This window comes from Nerophis lumbriciformis, linkage group LG28 (genome assembly GCF_033978685.3).
Source record: "Nerophis lumbriciformis linkage group LG28, RoL_Nlum_v2.1, whole genome shotgun sequence".
NCBI lineage: Eukaryota > Metazoa > Chordata > Actinopteri > Syngnathiformes > Syngnathidae > Nerophis > Nerophis lumbriciformis.
This window is the reverse complement of record NC_084575.2, coordinates 6925598-6943046: the sequence shown is the minus strand read 5'-3', so window position 1 is coordinate 6943046 and position 17449 is coordinate 6925598. Positions and strand designations below refer to the sequence as shown.

Genomic DNA, 17449 nt, shown 5'->3' with positions numbered 1-17449 from the left:
GCACTTTTACCACTAATTTAAAGGTATGGCTATTTTCCTGCAAAAAAGAACTAAGGGTTACAAGCTCTGTCCTAAAACAATTAGAGCTCGTAAATTGAGCTACCATTGTATTTGATTTTATACATTTTCATTGATCCCTTCATTGTGTGCAGTTTGGAAAATTTAGCTAAGACTTCAAGATCACTGTTAGGGGCTTGTCCGGGAGTTGAACCCGGGACCTCTCGCACCCTAAGCGAGAATCATACCACTAGACCAACAAGCCAAGAAAAATATCATTTTAGATACAAATCTCATGAATTGTAAGATTTTAACAGGGAAATCATTCTGAAACTGGGTTAGTATATTTCACTTTTACCACTAATTTAAAGGTATGGCTATTTTCCTGCAAAAAAGGACTAAGGGTTACAAGCTCTGTCCTAAAACAATCAGAGCTTGTAAATTGAGCTACCACTGTATTTGATTTTATACATTTTCATTGATCCCTTGAGTGTGTGCTGTTTGGAAAATTAAGCTAAGAGTTTTAAATCACTGTTAAGGCTTCACCGGGAATTGAACCTGGGACCTCTCGCACCCTAGGCGAGAATCATACCACTAGACCAACAAGCCCCGAAAAATCAAGTTTCATCAAAAATGTTCATGAATTGTGAGATTTTAACAGGGAAAAAATTCTGAAACTGGATTAGTATATTGCACTTTTACCACTAATTTAAAGGTATGGCTTTTTTCCTGCAAAAAAGAACTAGGGGTTACAAGCTCTGTCCTAAAAAAATTAGAGCTCGTAAATTGAGCTACCACTGTATTTGATTTTATACATTTTCATTGATCCCTTGAGTGTGTGCAGTTTGGAAAATTAAGCTAAGAGTTTTAAATCACTGTTAAGACTTCATCGGGAATTGAACCTGGGACCTCTCGCACCCTAAGCGAGAATCCTACCACTAGAACAACAAGCCCCTAAAAATGAAGTTTCATCAAAAATGTTCATGAATTGTGAGATTTTAACAGGGAAATCATTCTGAAACTGGGTTAGTATATTGCACTTTTACCACTAATTTAAAGGTATGGCTATTTTCCTGCAAAAAAGAACTAAAGGTTACAGGCTCTGTCCTAAAACAATTAGAGCTTGTAAATTGAGCTACCACTGTATTTGATTTTATACATTTTCATTGATCCCTTCATTGTGTGCAGTTTGGAAAATTATGCTAAGACTTCAAGATCACTGTCAGGGGCTTGTCCGGGAGTTGAACCCGGGACCTCTCGCACCCTAAGCGAGAATCATACCACTAGACCAACAAGCCCTACGGCAAAAGTTACCAAATTCTCAAAAAGTTTATATTTTATCTGGGGAAACAACCTGTAACTGCACTTTTATTAACACAAATTTTGATTCACTACAATTTTCATGCATAAATGAACAAGAGCTTTTTCAGTAATTGAACCCCAGACCTCAGGCGAGAATCAAACAACTAGACCAACAAGTTCTAACTTGTCATTTTGCAAGAATCTCAATAAATGTGACATGTTGATAGGGAAAAATCTAAAACTAGGTTAGTATATTGCACTTTTACCACTAATTTAAAGGTATGGCTATTTTCCTGCAAAAAAGAACTAAGGGTTACAAGCTCTGTCCTAAAACAATTAGAGCTAGAACATTGAGCTACCACTGTATTTGATTTTATACATTTTCATTGATCCCTTCATTGTGTGCAGTTTGGAAAATGTAGCTAAGACTTCAAGATCACTGTTAGGGGCTTGTCCGGGAGTTGAACCCGGGACCTCTCGCACCCTAAGCGAGAATCATACCACTAGAACAAGCCCCTACAAATCAAGTTTCATCAAAAATGTTCATGAATTGTGAGATTTTAACAGGGAAATCATTCTGAAACTGGGTTAGTATATTGCACTTTTACCACTAATTTAAAGGTATGGCTATTTTCCTGCAAAAAAGGACTAAGGGTTACAAGCTCTGTCCTAAAAAAATTAGAGCTCGTAAATTGAGCTACCACTGTATTTGATTTTATACATTTTCATTGATCCCTTGAGTGTGTGCAGTTTGGAAAATTAAGCTAAGAGTTTTAAATCACTGTTAAGACTTCATCGGGAATTGAACCTGGGACCTCTCGCACCCTAAGCGAGAATCCTACCACTAGAACAACAAGCCCCTAAAAATGAAGTTTCATCAAAAATGTTCATGAATTGTGAGATTTTAACAGGGAAATCATTCTGAAACTGGGTTAGTATATTGCACTTTTACCACTAATTTAAAGGTATGGCTATTTTCCTGCAAAAAAGAACTAAGGGTTACAGGCTCTGTCCTAAAACAATTAGAGCTCGTAAATTGAGCTACCACTGTATTTGATTTTATACATTTTCATTGATCCCTTCATTGTGTGCAGTTTGGAAAATTTAGCTAAGACTTCAAGATCACTGTCAGGGGCTTGTCCGGGAGTTGAACCCGGGACCTCTCGCACCCTAAGCGAGAATCATACCACTAGACCAACAAGCCCTACGGCAAAAGGTACCAAATTCTCAAAAAAGTTTATATTTTATCTGGGGAAACAACCTGTAACTGCACTTTTATTAACACAAATTTTGATTCACTACAATTTTCATGCATAAATGAACAAGAGCTGTTTCAGTAATTGAACCCCAGACCTCAGGCGAGAATCAAACAACTAGACCAACAAGTTCTAACTTGTCATTTTGCAAGAATCTCAATAAATGTGACATGTTGATAGGGAAAAATCTAAAACTAGGTTAGTATATTGCACTTTTACCACTAATTTAAAGGTATGGCTATTTTCCTGCAAAAAAGAACTAAGGGTTACAGGCTCTGTCCTAAAACAATTAGAGCTAGAAAATTGAGCTACCACTGTATTTGATTTTATACATTTTCATTGATCCCTTCATTGTGTGCAGTTTGGAAAATTATGCTAAGACTTCAAAATCACTGTTAAGGGCTTGTCTGGGAGTTGAACCAGGGACCTCTCGCACCCTAAGCAAGAATCATACCACTAGACCAACAATCCCAAATATGTCATTTTAGATAAAAATCTTATGAATTGTGAGATTTTAACAGGGAAATCATTCTGAAACTGGGTTAGTATATTGCACTTTTACCACTAATTTAAAGGTATGGCTATTTTCCTGCAAAAAAGAACTAAGGGTTACAAGCTCTGTCCTAAAACAATTAGAGATAGAAAATTGAGCTACCATTGTATTTGATTTTATACATTTTCATTGATCCTTTCATTGTGTGCAGTTTGGAAAATGTAGCTAAGACTTCAAGATCACTGTTAGGGGCTTGTCTGGGAGTTGAACCCGGGACCTCTCGCACCCAAAGCGAGAATCATACCACTAGACCAACAAACCCAGAAAAATATCATTTTAGATACAAATCTCATGAATTGTAAGATTTTAACAGGGAAATCATTCTGAAACTGGGTTAGTATATTGCACTTTTACCACTAATTTAAAGGTATGGCTATAAAATTTAGCTAAAACTTCAAGATCACTGTTAGGGGCTTGTCCGGGAACCTCTCGCACCCTAAGCGAGAATCATACCACTAGACCAACAAGCCCGGAAGAATATCATTTTAAATACAAATCTCATGAATTGTAAGATTTTAACAGGGAAATCATTCTGAAAAAGTTATTATATTGCACTTTTACCACTAATTTAAAGGTATGGCTATTTTCCTGCAAAAAAGAACTAGGGGTTACAAGCTCTGTCCTAAAAAAAATAGAGCTCGTAAATTGAGCTACCACTGTATTTGATTTTATACATTTTCATTGATCCCTTGAGTGTGTGCAGTTTGGAAAATTAAGCTAAGAGTTTTAAATCACTGTTAAGGCTTCATCGGGAATTGAACCTGGGACCGCTCGCACCCTAAGCGAGAATCATACCACTTGACCAACAAGCCCCGAAAATTCAAGTTTCATCAAAAATGTTCATGAATTGTGAGATTTTAACAGGGAAATCATTCTGAAACTGGGTTAGTATATTGCACTTTTACCACTAATTTAAAGGTATGGCTATTTTCCTGCAAAAAAGAACTAAGGGTTACAAGCTCTGTCCTAAAACAATTAGAGCTCGTAAATTGAGCTACCACTGTATTTGATTTTATACATTTTCATTGATCCCTTGAGTGTGTGCAGTTTGGAAAATTAAGCTAAGAGTTTTAAATCACTGTTAAGGCTTCATCGGGAATTGAACCTGGGATCTCTCGCACCCTAAGCGAGAATCCTACCACTAGAACAACAAGCCCCTAAAAAACAAGTTTCATCAAAAATGTTCATGAATTGTGAGATTTTAACAGGGAAATCATTCTGAAACTGGGTTAGTATATTGCACTTTTACCACTAATTTAAAGGTATGGCTATTTTCCTGCAAAAAAGAACTAAGGGTTACAAGCTCTGTCCTAAAAAAATTGAGCTACCACTGTATTTGATTTTATACATTTTCATTGATCCCTTCATTGTGTGCAGTTTGGAAAATTTAGCTAAGACTTCAAGATCACTGTTAGGGGCTTGTCCGGGAGTTGAACCTGGGACCTCTCGCACTCTAAGCGAGAATCATACCACTAGACCAACAAGTTCCGAAAAATGCCGTTTTAGATATAAATCTCATGAATTGTGAGATTTTAACAGGGAAATCATTCTGAAACTGGGTTAGTATATTGCACTTTTACCACTAATTTAAAGGTATGGCTATTTTCCTGCAAAAAAGAACTAAGGGTTACAGGCTCTGTCCTAAAACAATTAGAGCTCGTAAATTGAGCTACCACTGTATTTGATTTTATACATTTTCATTGATCCCTTCATTGTGTGCAGTTTGGAAAATTTAGCTAAGACTTCAAGATCACTGTTAGGGGCTTGTCCGGGAGTTGAACCCGGGACCTCTCGCACCCTAAGCGAGAATCATACCACTAGACCAACAAGCCCTACGGCAAAAGTTACCAAATTCCCAAAAAAGTTTATATTTTATCTGGGGAAACAACCTGTAACTGCACTTTTATTAACACAAATTTTGATTCACTACAATTTTCATGCATAAATGAACAAGAGCTTTTTCAGTAATTGAACCCCAGACCTCAGGCGAGAATCAAACAACTAGACCAACAAGTTCTAACTTGTCATTTTGCAAGAATCTCAATAAATGTGACATGTTGATAGGGAAAAATCTAAAACTAGGTTAGTATATTGCACTTTTACCACTAATTTAAAGGTATGGCTATTTTCCTGCAAAAAAGAACTAAGGGTTACAAGCTCTGTCCTAAAACAATTAGAGCTTGTAAATTGAGCTACCACTGTATTTGATTTTATACATTTTCATTGATCCCTTCATTGTGTACAGTTTGGAAAATTTAGCTAAGACTTCAAGATCACTCTTAGGGGCTTGTCCGGGTGTTGAACCCGGGAACTCTCGCACCCTAAGCGAGAATCATGCCACTAGACCAGGGGTCGGCAACCTTCACCAGTCAAAGAGCCATTTTGACCAGTTTCACAAATTATAGAAAACAATGGGAGCCACAAAAATGTTTTGAAATTTTATATGAAATAACACTGTATACAAAGTTTTTAATTTGCTTTGTATAAATCAGGGGTCTCAGACACGCTGCCCACACCTTTATGTGGAATTTGATAGCTGATGCGGCACGCGTTAATGTTGTGTCGTTCGCGAACGATTCGTTCGAACGAACAAATCTTTTGAGTGAGCGTGCTGAACGGAATCACTTCATGAACTGATTCGTTCCTTTCTCAGTTCAGTTGAGCTCCGCCGCGACCATGCCGGTATGAGTGGAACTGGCGCATTCTGTGACTCACTGAACCCTCGACGTCGGCGAACGACGCAGCCAGCTACTCATCATGGGGGCGGGGGGAGGGACTGAGCGAACGATTCGTTCACCTTGGATTAACGACATGAATCACTCAGTGAACGACAACGCTCTCGCTCTCTGCTCTGCTTGCCCCAATCCGCGAGTGATTCTCCTCCCGTCGCGGGGATATGTTTCATGCCATTGGCATCCGTTCTCCATTCATTCTCCAAGCTAACGGCTAATGTTGACATGAAAACAAACACACACATTATCTCAACACATCAAGTTATGAGAGTAGAGGAGACAGAAAGAAAGTCAGTGCAGGGCAAGGCAAGCAGCAGCGACGCGAGGGGGGGGGGGGGGGTAAAGTGTAGGGCAGGCTGTTTGAGAAGATTTATAAATAAAAATAATAACTAATGTATGTACATATACATAGGCTATTATTTATCTTGATTTTTATATTATTTAAGCTATTTATTTTCTTTTTTATTGCATATTTAAGTTGATATTTCCATTTTTATATTTTTAAATGTAAGCTACAGAAATGTTAGTTTTAATGTTGGCTTTTCTGGCACTTGGTTTAATATTTGTTTTGTTTTATTTAAGGTAGCCTATTTATTTTCTTTTTGTTTGCACATTTAAGTTAATATTTTCTTTGTTATATTTTTAAACGTAGGCTACAGAACATTTAGTTTTTATGTTGGCATTTCTGGCTCTTAATTTATTTGTTTTATTTTGAAGGTATTTATTTTCTTTTTGTTTGCATATTTAAGTTTACATTTTCTTTGCTACAGAACATTTAGTTTTTATGTTGGCATTTGTTAAGGGTTTCTTAATTTAATATTTGTTTTTGCACTAAACAAACAAGGCCTATTTATTTAACTGTTGATTGCAAGCATTTTAGTAGGCTATAACTATTTTTTGTATTTCCCACTTTTATTTATTTCTTATTTTCATTTCAGTGCAATAAAACATATTTAACAACAGGATTCGCGAACCTACTGACACAGAGAAGTGAGTGTGTCGCGGAGGAGGACGTCACATTGAGGCTCTCGTTCAGTCACTGTGCGCGTCGTTCATTGGGGGGGGGGGGGGGGGGGGGGTGATTCGGTGAGCGAATTTTTTGAACGACTCAATTTAAGGAACTGATTCTATTGATTCAGTACAGTCAAAAGAACTGCCGATCCCATCACTAGTGAGGATGCAGAAAGGGACATCGCCCTCACAGTCATGGGATATACAAACCCCGTTTCCATATGAGTTGGGAAATTGTTTTAGATGTAAATATAAACGGAATACAATGATTTGCAAATCATTTTCAACCCATATTCAGTTGAATATGCTACAAAGACAACATATTTGATGTTCAAACTGATAAACTTTTTTTTTTTTTTCAAATAATCATTAACTTTAGAATTTGATGGCAGCAACACGTGACAAAGAAGTTGGGAAAGGTGGCAATAAATACTGATAAAGTTGAGGAATGTTCATCAAACACTTATTTGGAACATCCCACAGGTGTGCAGGCTAATTGGGAACAGGTGGGTGCCATGATTGGGTATAAAAGTAGATTCCATGAAATGCTCAGTCATTCACAAACAAGGATGGGGCGAGGGTCACCACTTTGTTAACAAATGCGTTAGCAAATTGTTGAACAGTTTAAGAAAAACCTTTCTCAACCAGCTATTGCAAGGAATTTAGGGATTTCACCATCTACAGTCCGTAATATCATCAAAGGGTTCAGATAATCTGGAGAAATCACTGCATGTAAGCAGCTAAGCCCGTGACCTTCGATCCCTCAGGCTGTACTGCATCAACAAGCAACATCAATGTGTAAAGGATATCACCACATGGGCTCAGGAACACTTCAGAAACCCACTGTCAGTAACTACAGTTGGTCGCTACATCTGTAAGTGCAAGTTAAAAATCTCCTATGCAAGGCGATAACCGTTTATCAACAACACCCAGAAACGCCGTCGGCTTCGCTGGGCCTGAGCTCATCTAAGATGGACTGATACAAAGTGGCAAAGTGTTCTGTGGTCTGACGAGTCCACATTTCAAATTGTTTTTGGAAACTGTGGACGTCGTGTCCTCTGGACCAAAGAGGAAAAGAACCATCCGGATTGTTATAGGCGCAAAGTGTAAAAGGCAGCATGTGTGATGGTATGGGGGTGTATTAGTGCCCAAGACATGGGTAACTTACACATCTGTGAAGGCACCATTAATGCTGAAAGGTACATACAGGTTTTGGAGCAACATATGTTGCCATCCAAGCAACGTTACCATGGACGCCCCTGCTTATTTCAGCAAGACAATGCCAAGCCACGTGTTACATCAACGTGGCTTCATAGTAAAAGAGTGCGGGTACTAGACTGGCCTGCCTGTAGTCCAGACCTGTCTCCCATTGAAAATGTGAAGCCTAAAATAGCACAAGGGAGACCCCCGGACTGTTGAACAACTTAATCTGTACATCAAGAAAGAATGGGAAAGAATTCCACCTGAGAAGCTTCAAAAATGTGTCTCCTCAGTTCCCAAACGTTTACTGAGTGTTGTTAAAAGGAAAGGCCATGTAACACAGTGGTGAACATGCCCTTTCCCAACTACTTTGGCACGTGTTGCAGCCATGAAATTCTAAGTTAATGATTATTTGCAATAAAAATATAAAGTTTATGAGTTTGAACATCAAATATGTTGTCTTTGTAGTGCATTCAACTGAATATGGGTTGAAAATGATTTGCAAATCATTGTATTCCGTTTATATTTACATCTAACACAATTTCCCAACTCATATGGAAACAGGGTTTGTACATAATGTGTGGAGATGGCGATAGGCAGCCAGAGGATGTGGGAGTTGTTATCGTAGGCTTTAAAGTCCTGAGCAACGTGGACATTGTCATCATGAGGGTCATAATGATATTTGGCCTCATTTATGCCCTTGATCTAAGCTTTGCAGACAACCTCAAGTACACATTTGAGTTTTCCCAGAAGATCCTAATGAACCTGGATGGGCACAAGCTGAACACAAAGATACAGCAGCTGGAAATCAAGTTGTTTGCATGAGAGGTGAACACTTGTTGACAAACTTCATCATCGGATCTTTATTTTTGCTTCTATTGTTTTTGCCTTCATTTTCATCCATTTAAGACAATATGACCTACAACATTTTCAACTTGAGAATTGGACTCAGAATTGACTAAGTTACAGGGAAGAAGAGTGAAGTGCTGAAGTACACAATCAACATATGAAATGCAGTCATGGGGAGTGGAGAGAGATGACTTTAGGGTTTAGACTGGATCAACTTTACCTCCACATTTGATCTCTGAGTGTGACGACCCTCCACACTTCTCTCCTCCGTTTCATCACTCAACTCAGGATAAATGGATTGAGTTCCATTCAAGATTTTGTATATATATTTTTTGAATAGCTAGTACTGTCTCATGTTTTGTTTTTACTTGCTAACGTTCAAAAGCTATTTGCTAACATCCCATTAATATCAGATTCCTGCTCTGTGAATGTTAACTTTTTCTTATTTATTTTTGTTTGTTGCCAATTTGATGCATGGGGATTTTGTAGTTGCCTTCTTTTCTTTTCTTTACTGAATGCAGCTGAGATAGGCTCCCGCAACCCCAAAAGGGACAAGCGGTAGAAAATGGATGGATGGAACTCTATTCCATTTAGGCTAATGGCTACATTAGCACACTTGCGCAGGACTCAAATGTGTTTTTGCAGTTTCCTGAGTGTTCATTTTACACCACTTTAAACTCTTTTGGAGAACCATTCCTCGTAAAGTTTGCCTCGAGTTATTGAAGAAAAGTTAAAACTTTTTCTTGGTGTTTTATAACTAAGACTGAGTTCTCTATGCTTTGTATCAAGTCAATTTAACATCTTTGTTTATATAAAACTAAGTTCTTGGTCTGTGTTGGTACGCAAATCTGACATCTTTATGTAAAATTGACTTCTTGATGTTTTGTTTTCACTCAAACGCATACTTGCCAACCCTCCCGGATTTTCCAGGAGCCTCCCGAAATTCAGCGCCTCTCCCGAAAACCTCCCGGGACAAATTTTCTCCCGAAAATCTCCCGAAATTCAGGCGGAGCTGGAGGCCACGCCCCCTTCAGCTCCATGTGGACCTGAGTCCGCTTTCCCACAATATAAAGAACGTCTACAGTAAAGCAGTCCGTCTGCCGTAAACAGCAATGTTGTGACACTCTTAAACAGGACAATACTGCCATCTAGTGCATTTGATGAAAGCACTTTTGTGCGTGCCACACAGCAATGCATCATCAGAGAGGGTGTTCAGCATGGTTAGAAAGAAAGTGACAGAGAATAGAACAAGGATGGACAATTCAACCCTTAACTCAACAATGAGTAGATGAGTGTTATGTGTGTGTATATGTGTAAGTAAATGAACACTGATATTCAAGTATTTCTTTTGTTTATATATATATATATATATACTGTATATATATATATATATATATGTATATATATTATATATATATATATATATATATATATATATATATATATATATATATATATATATATATATATATCTGTGTTGGCCCTGTGATGAGGTGGCGACTTGTCCAGGGTGTACCCCGCCTTCCGCCCGATTGTAGCTGAGATAGGCTCCAGCGCCCCCCGCGACCCCAAAAGGAATAAGCGGTAGAAAATGGATGGATGGATGGATATGTATATATAATATATATATATATATGTATATATATATATATATATAGCTAGAATTCACTGAATGTCAATTATTTCTTATATATATATATATATATATATATATATATATATATATATATATATATATATATATATATATATATATATATATATATATATATATAAATATATATATATATATATATATATATATATATATATATATATATATATATATATATATATATATATATATATGTATATATATATATATATATATATATATATATTTTTATATATATATATATATATATATATATATATATATATATATATATATATATATATATATAAAATATATATATATATATATATATATATATATATATATATATATATATATATATATATATATATATATATATATATATATATATATATATATATATATATATAAGAAATAATTGACATTCAGTGAATGAATTCCCGTGACCCCGAAGGGAATAAGCGTTAGAAAATGGATGGATGGATATATATATATATATATATATATATATATATATATATATATATCCATCCATCCATTTTCTAACGCTTATTCCCTTCGGAATATATATATATCCCCGCGACCCCGAAGGGAATAAGCGTTAGAAAATGGATGGATGGATATATATATATATATATATATATATATATATATATATATATATATATATATATCCATCCATCCATTTTCTAACGCTTATTCCCTTCGGGGTCGCGGGGATATATATATATATATATATATATATGTTCTGTTACAACTAAAAGTTGTAAACTGTTGTTGTTGAAACGTGTTGTGCTTAAATAAGCTTGTTACGTCATTAACATTACATGTGTATTTGTCGCCATCATGTGGTCATGGCAGTTATTACATCATTGAGAAGTATGTATTTTGAATCAAACTTTATTGACCGGAAGTTGCATAAGCCAAGCAGAGAAATCTACGGTGCCAGCACGTACTTTATGGTGGTTATTTTCGAAGAAATACTGCATATATCTTTTGTTTAAGGTTGCATCGCCGGTATGTATCATAAGTTGAACTTTGAAACTTGGTTTTTGTCTAAAATATTTCGAGCTAAATTTCTGACTTTTGATGTATGATCTTTGCCATACTCATTAGCAATAATTTGCGATGTCATCTAAGATGGCGTCGTAGTACACATTCACTTTGTTTACCTTCTCATGCCTTTTAAGGTAGCATTACAGCATATATATGATACATTTGCACAACATATGTATATATTGACTGTATTGTTTGTCTTTTTAGTTTCACCCTTTTGAATGTCAATAAACCTGCTGACAACGCTCATCGGTCTCCAGAGTCGTGACGTAAGAAAGGTGTTAAACAGTCCTTGCATCAGACATGCACCCCTAACGGCACAATATATATATATCTATGTATATATATATATATATATATATATATATATATATATATATATATATATATATATATATATATATATATATATACATATACATATGAAATACTTGACTTGGTGAATTCTAGCTGTAAATATACTCCTCCCCTCTTAACCACGCCCCCAACCACGCCCCCCGCACCCACCCCCCAACCCCCACCTCCCGAAATTGGAGGTCTCAAGGTTGGCAAGTATGCTCAAACGCAACATTTTGGTTTGTGTTTGCAAGTAACTTTGACGTCTTGTGGTGTTATATTCAAGATTGTTGAATCAAGGATTATTCTACATTAAAAATACCAACCAGGTTTTGTCTGATGTGTTTTTATGGGATCTAGGGTGATTTTTAGCTTGCTTAATTTCTAATAAATTTTGAGTTGGGCACATATAAATCAATTTCACTTAGTAACCAAAATAATTTCATTTTAGCTGTATTTGTTAAAAATTAGTCTGACAAATGTTAATCAATTTCGCTTAGTTATTGCAATAATTTCAGTTTGGCTTTATTTGCTAAAAATTAGTTGGATTAACACATTTTTGTTGTATTGTGAGAATGTACTAATTTTGAGTTGGGCCAACATATATTTGTTGGATGGAAATCCTGCCCTCATTTTAATTGAGTTCATCCAATGAGTCATTTTTTTGAGCGTGTGGTGTCATTTTCCTACCTGTTAAGAGAAGTATTTGATCTTAAATATATATATAATCCTCCATATTGGCAGCCATAGTGATTCATTTATTCAGCAGAGCATTAAAACTTGGATCTGACAAAAAGTAAACACAAATGTTGTCTTCCTCGCTGATAAAACATGATAGCAACATGCATCTGCTAGCTCATGATCGCCCCTACTTCTCAGTGTGGCGAGTTGGAGTACTACAAGAGGTGCTTAAAGCTGTATTTGTAGTCTTATTATCAAGGAATAATGAGGTCACACTTATATTAAAACATTAATGCTAAGGTTTTGTCCAGTAGTGGACCGGTAACGTCTGATGATGATGATGATGAAGATGTATCTGTGCAAGTGAACAATTGGATCCACAAGGGACAACAACCCTTTCCACAGACTACACACACACATCAGAAACATAAATGTTAGAAGCCTACAACAATATATGTGAAGAAGACTTTAGGATTAAAAGTGAAGATGTGAGGTGAAATAAGTACAAATGCAGCAATAAAAACAAGCAACTCCACTCACGATGGCTCTAAAGTTCAGTGATGTGTTGCTAACTTCAGCATTTTTCTTCTTTGTTGATGTTTTGCAGTAGTTAACATCCATGATGTAACAATGCTGCTAATCTACCAGAGTCCACATTTTGTTAACCATTTTATTCATTCATACTTTTAATTGGATAATAACATCAATAAAATGAAATAGAAAATATGCATGAAAAAAACCTAATTAAAATAAGAAGGTGTCCTCTGTTTAACAATGAGAAAATAGAATAAAATAGTAGCTACATATATAATATTCAATACATGCACACAACTTAAAAAGTAACTACAGGACAACATATAAGACTAGAAGATGAGAAGCACTACATACAACATCAAATATACATTCTTATTAAAGGGGAACATTATCAGCAGACCTATGTAAGCGTCAATATATACCTTGATGTTGCAGAAAAAAGACCATATATTTTTTTAACCGATTTCCGAACTCTAAATGGGTGAATTTTGGCGAATTAAATGCCTTTCTATTATTCGCTCTCGGAGCGATGACGTCACGTTGTGACGTCACATCGGGAAGCAATCCGCCATTTTCTCACTTTCGTCGGTGTGTTGTCGGAGGGTGTAACAACACGAACAGGGACGGATTCAAGTTGCACCAGTGGCCCAAAGATGCCAAAGTGGCAAGAAATTGGACAAAATTTGTTCAAAATACGAGGCTGTGGGGAAAGCCGACGAAATGGTCAGTCGTTTGTTCCGCACACTTTACCGACGAAAGCTATGCTACGACAGAGATGGCAAGAATGTGTGGATATCCTGCAACACTCAAAGCAGATGCATTTCCAACCATAAAGTCAAAGAAATCTGCCGCCAGACCCCCATTGAATCTGCCGGAGTGTGTGAGCATTCAGGGACAAAGGACCTCGGTAGCACGGCAAGCAATGGCGGCAGTTTGTTCCCGTAGACGAGCGAGCTAAACCCCCTGGATGTCTTGGCTCACACCGTCCCTTATGCCACCGAAGATGATCAAGAGAAGAATATCGACCCTAGCTTCCCTGGCCTGCTGACATCAACTCCAAAACTGGACAGATCAGCTTTCAGGAAAAGAAAGCGGATGAGGGTATGTCTACAGAATATATTAATTGATGAAGACTTTATTCATTACTCGCGGTTTTACGTAAATTATTATCCATAAACTGTGTTTACCAATAATTTAGCTTAAAAACGTTTATTTTTTTCAATCATTCGAGTACATTCGGGTAGTCTTGTGTAATGCAGTATTTTGTGTCTATTTAGGTATGGTTAACCTGAGTGCTGAAATCGTGGAAAAATATATGTTCTTAGCGCGCCTGAAATGGGCTGTCTGCACTCTCAAAGTGCATGTTGTTGCCAAATGTATTTCATATGCTGTAAACCTAGTTCATAGTTGTTAGTTTCCTTTAATGCCAAACAAACACATACCAATCGTTGGTTAGAAGGCGATCGCCGAATTCGTCCTCGCTTTCTCCCGTGTCGCTGGCTGTCGTGTCGTTTTCCTCGGTTTCGCTTGCATACGGTTCAAACCGATATGGCTCAATAGCTTCAGTTTCTTCTTCAATTTGGTTTTCGCTACCTGCCTCCACACTACAACCATCCGTTTCAATACATGCGTAATCTGTTGAATCGCTTAAGCCGCTGAAATCCGAGTCTGAATCCGAGCTAATGTCGCTATAGCTTGCTGTTCTATCCGCCATGTTTGTTTGTGTTGGCATCACTATGTGACATCACAGGAAAATGGACGGGTGTTTATAACGATGGTTAAAATCAGGCACTTTGAAGCTTTTTTACGTGATGGGTAAACATTTGAAAAAAACTTCGAAAAATAAAATAAGCCACTGGGAACTGATTTTTAATGGTTTTAACCCTTCTGAAATTGTGATAATGTTCCCCTTTAAATATGCTGTGTTTTTAAACTACATTTAGCACAATCACTGTTTAAGTGTTTTTAAATCCCTGCAGCTTCCATGACTGTTACACACTTGTGTTTACTGACCTGATTCTTAAACCTGAACATCTTATCACACACAGTGCAACTAAACGGTTTCTCTCCAGTGTGTGTTCTCATGTGTGTGGTCATGTGTTGTTTTCTGGTGAAACTCTTCATACAAACAGAGCAAGTAAAAGGTTTCTCACCTGTGTATGTTCTCATGTGTCTGGTCATGCGTTGCTTTGTGGAGAAACTCTTCTTACAAACAGAGCAAGTAAAAGGTTTCTCACCTGTGTGTGTTCTCATGTGCAATATAAATTCATTCTTAGTGTTGAATCTTTTAGCACAAGCTGAACAAGCAAAAGGTTTCTCTCCAGTGTGTGTTCTCATGTGTGTGGTCATGCGTTGTTTTCTGGAGAAACTCTTCTTACAAACAGAGCAAGTAAAAGGTTTCTCTCCAGTATGTATTCTCATGTGTGTGGTCATGTCTTTCTTAGTGTTTAATCTTTTAGCACAAACAGAGCAAGTCAAATGTTTCTCTCCAGTGTGTGTTCTCATGTGTGTGGTCATGTTAGGTTTTGTGGAGAAACTCTTCTTACAAACAGAGCAAGTAAAAGGTTTCTCTCCAGTATGGATTCTCATGTGTACTGTAAAATGACTCTTCTGTCTAAATGATTTCCCACATTCAGAGCAGTCAAAGTGTTTGTTGTTAGTGTGATGTCTCGTATCACCTTTAGAGTCATTTTTACTCTCCAAAGGTTTTTGGATGTGGTCACTGTGATCAGAAGAGTGTGACATCATGTGGTCCATGTCTGACAGTGGAGCAAAGATGCTGTCTGGTTCTGACTTGATATCTTCACAATGCTCTCCATCAGCTTCTGTGATGTGTTGACTTACAAGCTCCGCCCCTCTGTTCTCCTCACTTTGACTGTGATGAAGCTGTAAGGACTGAGCTTCATCTTCATCATGAAGCTGCTCCTCTTTAATGTGGGAGGGGGCCTGTAGCTCCTTCTGTCCCACACTGGTGTGCCACTCCTCTTCATGACTCCCCGCTGACACCCGCTGGACGTCTGCAGAACAAATGAGGTGTTACTGTATTGAAGTTTGCAGTATTCAAACTATTGACATGTGAGCTAGGCCAAATAGACAGTGATGGGCAAGCTACCTGGACAATGTAGTAAGCTAAGCTACAAGTTACTCTCAATTAAATGGAGCTAAGCTATCCTCAGAGAATTGTAGCACGCTACACTACAAGCTACACTGCAAAAGTAGCTTGCCACATCAAAGCTACATTTAACAGCATTTATATATATATATATATATATATATATATATATATATATATATATATATATATATATATATATATATATATATATATATATATATATATATATATATATATATATATATATATATATATATTGGCCCACATGTATAATATCAATGTTTATGTTGTCCATGGAAAGAAGTTAGTAAGAAGCAAAAGAAAAACAACCAACCATGGATGACAAAAGGACTGAAAAATGCTTGTCACAAAAAAAAACCACATTATATGGAATACTAATAACACAGACTTCTATAAATAAGTATAAGAAATAAAAAAAACAAGCTAATTGGTGTACTAGGAACATGTAAGAAGGAATACTAGAGACAATTATTAAAGAAGAACAGAAACAACATGAGAGCAACATGGGGCATCCTAAATAGCATCATTAAAAATGCTGCTAAGAAAGATTACCCCCAGTACTTTCTACATGGAAATACAAAAAATGACAATATGAACCAAATAGTTGAACGTTTTAATGATTACTTTGTTAATATCAGAACAATGTGGAACAAAGATTTCCAAATGCAGATGATGGATCAGTTGAGGACTTGAGTGAGCTCATAGACAGAAATCCCAATTCCATGTTTCTTAAGAACGTGACAAAAGAAGAAATAATCAAAATTGTAAAACATTGTAAATCCAAGACCTCAACCGACTGTCATGGAATAGATATGGTAACCATAAAAAAGGTTATAGAAGACATTTCAGAACCTCTGACATATATCAGCAACGTATCATTTATAACCGGCAAATTCCCTGACAAAATGAAAATTGCAAAAGTCGTACCAATTTATAAGAATGGAGACATACACCAGTTTACTAACTACACACCAGAATTCACAGCTAATATCTCAACATGGATAGCATTGATCCAAATAACAGAGGAAATGAGCAATGCAATAGATGGTAAAGAATGTGCGGCCGCAGTATTCATGGACTTAACTAAAGCATTTGACACAATTAATCATGATATTTTTATAACAAAACTAGAAGGATATGGCATCAGAGGTTTGGTCTTGAACTGGGTAA

At 36.6% G+C, this 17449-nt stretch overlaps 5 non-coding genes across 5 annotated transcripts; all 5 read right to left on the bottom strand.

The window, feature by feature from the left end:
• Positions 1-190: 190 nt before the first annotated feature.
• trnap-agg (transfer RNA proline (anticodon AGG)) lies at positions 191-262 on the bottom strand. The gene has a single exon. It is a non-coding gene; the product is annotated as a tRNA-Pro (tRNA).
• A 961-nt stretch (positions 263-1223) lies between these two features.
• On the bottom strand, positions 1224-1295 carry trnap-agg (transfer RNA proline (anticodon AGG)). Its single transcript has one exon. It is a non-coding gene; the product is annotated as a tRNA-Pro (tRNA).
• Positions 1296-2431: 1136 nt separating this feature from the next.
• On the bottom strand, positions 2432-2503 carry trnap-agg (transfer RNA proline (anticodon AGG)). Its single transcript has one exon. It is a non-coding gene; the product is annotated as a tRNA-Pro (tRNA).
• Positions 2504-3297: 794 nt separating this feature from the next.
• trnap-ugg (transfer RNA proline (anticodon UGG)) lies at positions 3298-3369 on the bottom strand. The gene has a single exon. It is a non-coding gene; the product is annotated as a tRNA-Pro (tRNA).
• Positions 3370-4868: 1499 nt separating this feature from the next.
• Positions 4869-4940, bottom strand: trnap-agg (transfer RNA proline (anticodon AGG)). Its single transcript has one exon. It is a non-coding gene; the product is annotated as a tRNA-Pro (tRNA).
• Positions 4941-17449: the final 12509 nt, after the last annotated feature.